Source organism: Balaenoptera acutorostrata, chromosome 3 (genome assembly GCF_949987535.1).
Source record: "Balaenoptera acutorostrata chromosome 3, mBalAcu1.1, whole genome shotgun sequence".
Classification (NCBI taxonomy): Eukaryota; Metazoa; Chordata; class Mammalia; order Artiodactyla; family Balaenopteridae; genus Balaenoptera; species Balaenoptera acutorostrata.
The window spans coordinates 61446908-61456284 of NC_080066.1; the positions used below are offsets into that span (position 1 = coordinate 61446908).

Below are 9377 nucleotides of genomic sequence, written 5' to 3' on the forward strand. Positions count from 1 at the left end.
AGAGGAGCCGCCGCAACAAAGAGTAGCCCCCGCTCGCCGCACTAGAGAAAGCCTGTGTGCAGCAACAAAGACCCAATGCAGCCAAAAATAGTAATAATAATAATAAAATGCTCACCAAACTTGGAAGAATGGAAAAACACAGTGAGACCTTCAACAAAAAGAAGACATAAGAAAAGTACCAAATAGAAATTATAACTGAACTGAAAAATACACTACAGGGTTTCAACAGCAGACTTGATGAGGTAGAACCAATCAGCAATCTGGAATACTAAAGAATGGAATTCACCCAGACATAGCAGCAAAATGAAGAAAGAATTTTTAAAAGTGAAGATATGATAAGGGACCTTTTGGACAACATCAAGCAGCATAACATTCACATTATAGGGGTCCCAGAAGAAGAAGAGACAGAGAAAGGGCCAAAAAAAATTATTTAAATAGTGGCTCAGAAATTCCCTAATCTAGGGAAGGAAACAGACATCCAGGTCCAGGAAGCCCCAAGAGTTCCAAATAAGGTGAATCGGAAGAGATACATAACAAGACACATTATGATTAAAATGCTGAAAGTTAAAGGTAAAGAGAAAATCCTAAAAGCAGCAAGAGAATAACAACTTTTTACATAGAAGGGAAACCCCAAAAGGCTATCAGCAGATTTTTCACCAGAAACTTCACAGGCCAGAAGGGAATGGCATAACATATTCAAAGTAAAGAGAAAAAACTTCCAACCAAGAATGCTCTACACAGCAAGGTTATCCTTTAGAATTCAGTAAGACATCAAGAGATTCCCAGAGAAGCAAAAGCTAAAGGAACTCATCATCACTATACTGGCCCTAAAAGAAATATTAAAGGGACTTCTTTAAGCTGAAAAGAAATGGCACTAATTAATAAGAAAATTTACAGAAGGAAACATCACACTGGAAAAGGTAAATAAATAACAAAGGTAGTGGATCAATCACTCAGAAAGCAAGCATGAAAATTAAAAGACAAAAAGTAATAAAATCAACTATAACTGCAATTAGTTAAGAGATACACAAAATAAGATGTAAAATGTGTCATCAAAGTATAAAATGTTGGGGGTAGTAAAAAGATAAACCTTTGGAATTTGTTCAAATTTAAGTTGCTACCAACCCAATACATAGTACTAATTACATAGTAAGTAGGATATTATATGTGAACTTCATAGTAACAACAACAAAAAAACTTATAGTAAATACACAAAAGAAAATGAGAAAGGAATCTAAACATAACTCTAAAGAAAACCACCAACACACAAGGGAAGAGAGAAAGAAAATAAGCAACAGAGAGGAACTACAATAACATCCAGTAAACAGTTAACAAAATGGCAGTAAGTACCCATCAATAATTACTTTAAATGTAAATGGACTAAATTCACAAAACAAAAGACACAGAGTAGCTGAAGGGATTTTAAAAAAAACCCCATCTATATGCTGTCTACAAGAGACTCACTTCAGAAGAAAGAACACACACAGACTGAAAGTAAAAGGATGGAAAAAGATATTCCATGTAAATAGAAATGAAAAGAAAGCTGGAATAGCTATAATCGTAACAGACAAACTTTAAAACAAAGATGGTATTAAAAGACAAAGACATTATATAAGGATAAAGGGGTCAATCCAGCAAGACAGTATAACATTTCTAAATGTACATGCACCTAACAGAGGAGAACCAAAATATATAAGGCAAATATTAACAGACTTAAAGGGAGAAATGGAAAGCAATACAATAATAGTAGGGGAATTTAACACCCCACTTACATCAATGGAGAGATCATCCAGACAGAAAATCAATATGGAAACATCAGATTTAAACAACAAATTATACTAAGTAGATTTAATAGATAAATAGAGTACATTCCATCAAAAGCAACTGATTACACATTCTTCTCAAGTGCACATGGAACACTCTCCAGGACAGATCACATGTTAGGTCACAAAACAAGTCTCAGTAAAGTCAAGGAGACTGAAATCATGTCAAGTATCTTCTGCAACCAAATAGTATGAAACTAGAAATCAATTGCAAGGGGAAAATATGGGAAAAACCACAGAAACATGGAGAGTAAAACAACATGTTACTTAACAACCAATGGGTCACTGAAGAAATCAAAGGAGAATTTAATACCCAGAGACAAATGAAAACAGAAATGTGATATACCTAATTCAGTGGGATGAAGCAAAAGCAGTTCTAAGAGGGAAGTTCATAGCAATACAAGCCTACCTTAAGGAATAAGAAAAATCCCAAATAAACAATCTAACCTAACATCTAAATGAACTAGAAAAAGAACAAATGAAGCTCCAAATTAGTAGAAGGAAATAATAAAGATAGGGAGGAAACAAATAAAATAGAAATTAAAACAAAAAAACAGAAAAGATCAATGAAACGAAGTACTGGTTCTTTGAAAAGATAAACAAATTCAACAAACTTTTAGCTAGACTAACCAAGAAAAAAAGGAGGAGGACTCAAATTAAATCATAAATGAAAGAGGAGATGTTAAAATTGATACCTCAGAAATACAAAGGATCAAAAGAGACTACTATAAATAATTATACACCAACAAATTTGACAACCTAGAAGAAATGGATGAATTCCCAGAAATATATAATCTTCCAAGACAATCATGAAAAAATAGAAAATCTGAATAGACAGATTTCTAGTAAGGAGTCTGACACAGAAATAAAAAACCTTCCAACAAACAAAAGTCCATGGCCAAATGGCACCACTGGTGAATTCTACAAAACAGTCAAAGAAGATTTAACACCTATCCTTTTCAAACTCTTCCAAAAAACTGAGGAGGAGGAAAACCTAAACACATTTTATGAAGCCAGCATTACCTTGATACTAAAACCAGACAAGGACGTGACCAAAAAAACAAAAAAAATTTACAGGTCAATATCTTTGATAAACACAGATAAAAAAATCCTCAACAAAACATTAGCAAACGGTGTCCAACAATACAGTAAAAGGATCATACACCAAATACACCACAATCAAGTGGGATTTATTCCATGGTCACAAGGATGGTTCAAAATTCACAAATCAATAAATGTGATACATCACAAGAACAAAAGGAAGGATAAATATCACATGATCATTTTGATAGATGCAGAAAAGCATTTGACAAAAGTCAACATCCCCTTATAATAAAAACTCTCTACAAAGTGAGTACAGAGCAAACATACCTCAACATAATAAAGGCTACATACAACAAACCTACAGCTAACACACTGAACAGTGAAAAGTTTAAAACTTTTCATCTAAGAACAGGAACAAGACAAGAATGCCCACCTTCACTACTCTTATTCAACACGGTATTGGAAATCCTAGCCACAGCAATTAGGCAAGAAAAAGAAATAAAAGACATCCAAAATGGAAAGGAAGAAGTAAAACTGTCACTATTTGTAGATGGCATGATACTATACATAGAAAACCCTGAAGACTCCACCAAAAACTGTTAAGACCAATAAATGAATTCAGTAAAGTTTCAGGATACAAAATCAATACACAGAAATCTGTGGTATTTCTACACAATAATAAACTATCAGAAAGAGAAATTAAGAAAACATTCCCATTTATAACTGCATCAAAAAGAATAAAATACCTACGAATAAATTTAACCAAGGAGACGAAAGACCTGTAAACTGAAAACTATATAAGACACTGGTGAAAGAAAATGAAGAAGGCACAAATAAATGGAAAGATGCTCCATGCTCATGGATTGGAAGAATTAATATTGTTAAAATGTCCATACGACCCAATGTGATCTACAGATTCAATGCAATCCCTATCAAAATTCGAATGGCAAAACTTACAGAACTAAAACAAACAATTCCAAAATTTGTATGGAACCACAAACAATCCTGAATAGCCAAAACAATCCTGAGAAAGAAGAAGAAAGCTATCATGCTCCCTGATTTCAAACTATACTACAAAGCTACAGCAATCAAAACAGTGTGGTATTGCCACAGAAACAGAGAGATGAGTGGAACAGAATTCACAGTCCAGAAATAAACCCACTCATATACGGACAATTAATTTACAACAAAGGAGCAAAAGATTGTCTCTTCAATAAATGGTGGTTGGGAAACTGGACAGTCACACACACAAAAATGAAACTAGACCACCATCTTACACCATACACAAAAATTAACTCAAAATAGATAAAAGGCTTGAATGTAAGATCTGAAACCATAAAACCCTTAGAAGAAAACATAGGCAGTAACCTCACTGATCAGTCTTTAGATGTTTTTGTGGATCTGACTCCAAAGGCAAGGAAAACAAAAGCAAAAATAAACAAATGGGACTACATCAAACTGAAAAGTTTATGCACAGCAAAGGAAACCATCAATAAAACAAAAAGGCAACCTACCAAATGGGAGAAGATATTTGCAAATGATATATCTGATAAGGGGTTAATATCCAAAACATATAAAGAACTCATACAACTCAACAACAACAACAGAAAAAACTCAATTTAAAAATGGGCAGAGGATCTGAATAGACATTTTTCCAGAAAAGAAATACAGATAGCCAACACGCACATGAAAAAAAATGTCCAACATCACTAATTATCAGAGAAATGCAAATCAAAACCATAATGAGATATCCCCTCATGCCTGTTGGAATGGCCATTATCAAAAAAAGCAAGAAATAACAAATGTTGGAGAGGATGCCGAGAAAAGAGAACTCTTATACACTATTGGTGGGACTGTAAATTGGTGCAGCCACTACGGAAAACACTATGGAGATTCCTCAAAAAATTAAGAATAAAACTATCATTTGACCCAGCTATTCCACCTCCAGGTATTTATTGGGAGAACAAGAAAACACTATTTTAAAAAGATACATGCACCTCTACGTTCATTGCAGCATTATTCACAATAGCCAAGGTAAGGAAACCACCTAAGTCTCCATCGATGGATGAGTGGATAAAGAAGATGCGATATACATAAACAATGGAATACTATTCAGTAACAGAAAAGAATGAAATCCTATCATTCTCAACAACATGGATTGACCATGAAGGTATTATGATAGGTGAAATACATTAGAAGGAGAAAGAGAAAAAACTGTATGATTTCACTCATACGTGGAATGAAAAAAACCCCAAACAAACAAACAAAATAAAACAATGACAAACTCACAGATACAGAGAACAAATTAGTAGTTACCAGAGGGGTAGGGGATTGGTGGGGGGTGGGGGGGAAGTGGACGAAGGAGGGGGCAACTACATGGTGATAGATGCTAACTAGAGTTGTGGTGGTGGTCACTTCGTAGTGTATACAGATGGTAACTTATAACGCTGTACACCTGAAACTTATATTTTAAAAAAAGGAATAATGTGCTGATACATGCTACAACATGGATGAACCTTGTAAATGTTACATTAAATGGAAAAAGTCAGACACAAAAAACCACATACTGCATGATTCTATTTGCCAAAATAAGCAAATTCATAGAGAAAGAAAGTAGATTAGTAGTTGCCGGGGGCAGAGGTAGGGAGTAGGATGGAAAAGTGGGGAGGGAAGCCAAGAATAGGGAATGAATGCTAATAGTTATGGGGCTTCTTAGTGGGATACTGAAATGTTCTAAAATTGATTGTAGTGATGGTTGCACAATTCCATGAATACACTAAAAACCACTGAAGTGTACACTTTAATGATTGAATTTAATCGTATGTTAAATATCTCAATAAAGCTGTTTTTTAAAAATAGAACTTACAATTTCCAAAATTTCAATCAGTTACTAGTTTCATGATATTTGCCATAACTACCATCCATACTATTATCTACAAAACATTTTTCTATAAAAATAACTACATTTTTACTTAAATTTTAAAAGAAAATTTATAACACTAACCTAAATGAAAAATCAGCTAATATAAAAAAAATGGATATGGCAATATATTGGCAGTGCTACTCAAATTAAATTTGAGAACCCAGGCTATGGCAAAACAATGGCCACGCAGAAAATAGAGCACAAAAAACAAAACAAGTCAGTAAACAGGGAATGAACACTAGGACTAACTGGCCCCAACATTTCTGAACAAGCTGCTGCCTGTGATGAACTGAGGTCTCACTTGTCCTACCCTGCCCTGCAGTCCCAGAATGTAGAGACACCTGAGAGTCCTACAGATAAAAATGTGAAGACTGGCTCAAGTGCCAGGAAAGGCTTCTCTCTTCTCTGAGTTCAGGCACCAGGTTCTGAAAAGGCAAGAATCAAATGGCAGGCCCAAAATAGTGAGAAGCCTGCTAGTAGCACTATTCTAAAAATTATAGGCCCAATTAACTGAAGTCAGGACAGTACATCTATGAATTGTCTCATGTTTGTCAATAAATTCTAGAAAAATCGGGATTTCAATCAGTTCCTCTCCAATGTTCATAAAATCTATCACCCATGTTTTTGCTTTTTCTGAAATATAAGAAAATCTTAGTATTTACCTTTCTGGGACTGGTACTTAAACAATGCTGATGTCCACATACTCCAAAACTATCAGTAATTTTTCACGTGTGTCCTAATGGAAAGTAAGTGTATTACAGTAAAATAAGTAGTATTTTGAAGGGCAACACAGACATTTTATAATTCCAAGTTGTTTAATGAGGTTTTCAATTCTGATCACACCTATATTTACTACCATGAATACATCAAGTAAAAGGCATTTATTTTCTCCCATGAACCTGGCATGCCTCTTTGAAAATATCAAAATTACTTCTTTTTCCAATAGTATATTAAAAGCTGGCTTGACACATACAGAAATCTTTACAAATGAAATATGATGTCTGAGATTTGCTTCAAAACAATGGGGAGTGATAGCTTTTATGGGACAAGACTGCCCATGCATAGATAATTGCTGAAATAAATTGGTATACAGCAATTAATTTTTCTATTCTCTCCACTTCACACGTTTTCAAAATATACAATAAACTTAGTACTTTAAGAAGTTATGGGGGGGCTTCCCTGGTGGCGCAGTGGTTGAGAATCTGCCTGCCAATGCAGGGGACGCGGGTTCGAGCCCTGGTCTGGGAAGATCCCACATGCCGCGGAGCAACTGGGCCCGCGAGCCACAACTACTGAGCCTGCGCGTCTGGAGCCTGTGCCCCGCAACGGGAGGGGCCGCGATAGTGAGAGGCCCGCGCACCGCGATGAAGAGCGGTCCCTGCACCGCGATGAAGAGTGGCCCCCACTTGCCGTAACTAGAGAAAGCCCTCGCACGAACCGAAGACCCAACACAGCCAAAAAAAATAAAGAAATAAATAAATAAAGTATATATAAAAAAAAAAAAAAAAAAAAAAAAAAAGAAGTTATGGGACTTCCCTGGTGGCACAGTGGTTAAGAATCCACCTGCCAATGCAGGGGACACGGGTTCCAGCCCTGGTCCGGGAATATTCCACATGCTGTGGAGCAACTAAGCCCATGCGCCACAACTACTGAGCCTGCACTCTAGAGCCCATGAGCCACAACTACTGAGCCCGCGTGCCACAACTACTGAAGCCTGGGCACCTAGAGCCCGTGCTCCACAACAAGAGAAGCCATCGCAATGAGAAGCCAGCGCACCGCAACAAAGAGTAGCCTCCGCTCACTGCAACTAGAGAAAGCCCACCTGCAGCAACGAAGACCCAATGCAGCCACAAATAAATAAATAAATAAACATACATTTAAAAAAAAGAAGTTATCATTAAAAAGTAGTAATTATTTTAGCAAAGCTTCATGAAATCTTTAGTGTTTCATGTCACAGAGGGGAAAGTCTGCCTATAAATCATTTCCTTCTAATATTTTTTTAAGGTTGTCTCCACCAATGGACTGTAGATCTTTTGCTTATATTCCATAAGACTTATTGCCAAAGCCAAACACGTTTGTGAAAAAGGTTACCATCCCAGCATAAAACTGGAAACAGATTTCTATTAGTGACTTATTTTGTTATACATGCCATTTGCCGTTTTCACTTCTACAATTTCAGAAATGCCAATTTCACAATGGATATTAGATTGCACCATTAAAGAAAATTCTATTTAACTTCCCACTAAATACCACCATCACTTTCTAAGTGTTTAAAGAATGTTCCCATGTGATTCCCAAAGAATTTTTGCTTCTCCTTTAAACTAGGTTGGGTTGTGGTTGGGTATGAAGGTGAAAGAAAAGACAAAATCTCAAGCCCCTTCATCTTATCTTTAAAACATTAAAGTGGTTAAATGAAGGAATTAATAAAGTCAATATCAAATCAACATTTTAGTGATGCTTAAATATCTATGAAGCTGTAAGGACAAATATTTTTGAAGTCTATGTTTAAAACACTAGATCCTTTGGAGACCAATCAACAAATTATTCGTAACTGCATTTATATAGCAACACTGATTATGCTTCCATGCATAATCCACCAGGTAGATTGACCTAAACCACCAGGGTTTAGAGAATTTTAGAGAATAAAGAATGGCAGCTCAATGGAGTGGAGAGAAAGAAGGAAAGGAGCATACATTTGCTGAGTGCTTACTATGGGCCAGGAGCAGTTCTAAACGCTTTACAGACACCTCATTTACTTGCTATCAACAAATTTATGAGGTGGATAATAATATCTATATTTTATAGATGAGGAAACCAAGACTCAGAAAAATTAATCTGTCCAAGGACAAGTAGGAGAGCTGGGATTCAAACTCAGATCAGTTTGCCTTCAAGGCCATCATACCACACTTCCTCCCACAAAGACACCTTTCCAAATCATATTAAAAATTATTTGATTAATTAAAATATTAATTCCTTAGTGGATATTATTCAGATCATTTCAACATGCAGCATAAATCAATCTGCACCACCACATTTTTAGGAAAAGTCATAGTTACACGGAAAAAAAAAAAAAAATACAAGGGCCAGAGCATCAATATAAACCAGACAGGGACACCGGTCAGAATACCAACCTTAGGTCTGAAAACTTAATTCCAGATGAACCATTCACCAATGGGTGATCTGGAGCAAGTAATGACCTCAGTTTCCCCACTGGTAAAATGGACATAACGCTTATCCCATCCTTCCACCTCGGATTGTTTATGAGGATGAAATTAATGTTGGTGAAATCAATATATAAACTGTAACAAACTATAATACACATAAGGAACTACTATCTATTCAGTAAGATGACTATACTGAACAGCTATTTTCATGTTAGAACAACTTAGCACAAACAGAATGAGGAATACAGCTCACCAACGACAGGAAGCTGCTCTCAGGCGGGCGGGCCCCACCTCAGCGAGAGCCACTTGACAGCAGCAGGTGCTGTTTGGAGGACCAGTTTTCTGCCTGCTTTCAAACAATCCCGTCCCTCACTGGTAGGGGAGGGAAGGCGGGAATAAGGTGCTGGGAAGGGAGCACTAAAA

The 9377-nt window shown here is 36.1% G+C and overlaps 1 protein-coding gene across 3 annotated transcripts in view; it reads right to left on the minus strand.

Annotated features, from left to right (window-relative positions):
• The window catches only part of SCAPER (S-phase cyclin A associated protein in the ER), a 473879-nt gene extending 467353 nt beyond the window's left edge, over positions 1–6526 (minus strand). For all 3 annotated transcript variants that reach the window (XM_057544059.1, XM_057544058.1, XM_057544060.1), the window contains exon 1: positions 6453–6526. The gene's annotated coding sequence lies outside the window, so the exon portion shown is untranslated. The remainder of the gene's footprint in view (positions 1–6452) is intronic.
• Positions 6527–9377: the final 2851 nt, after the last annotated feature.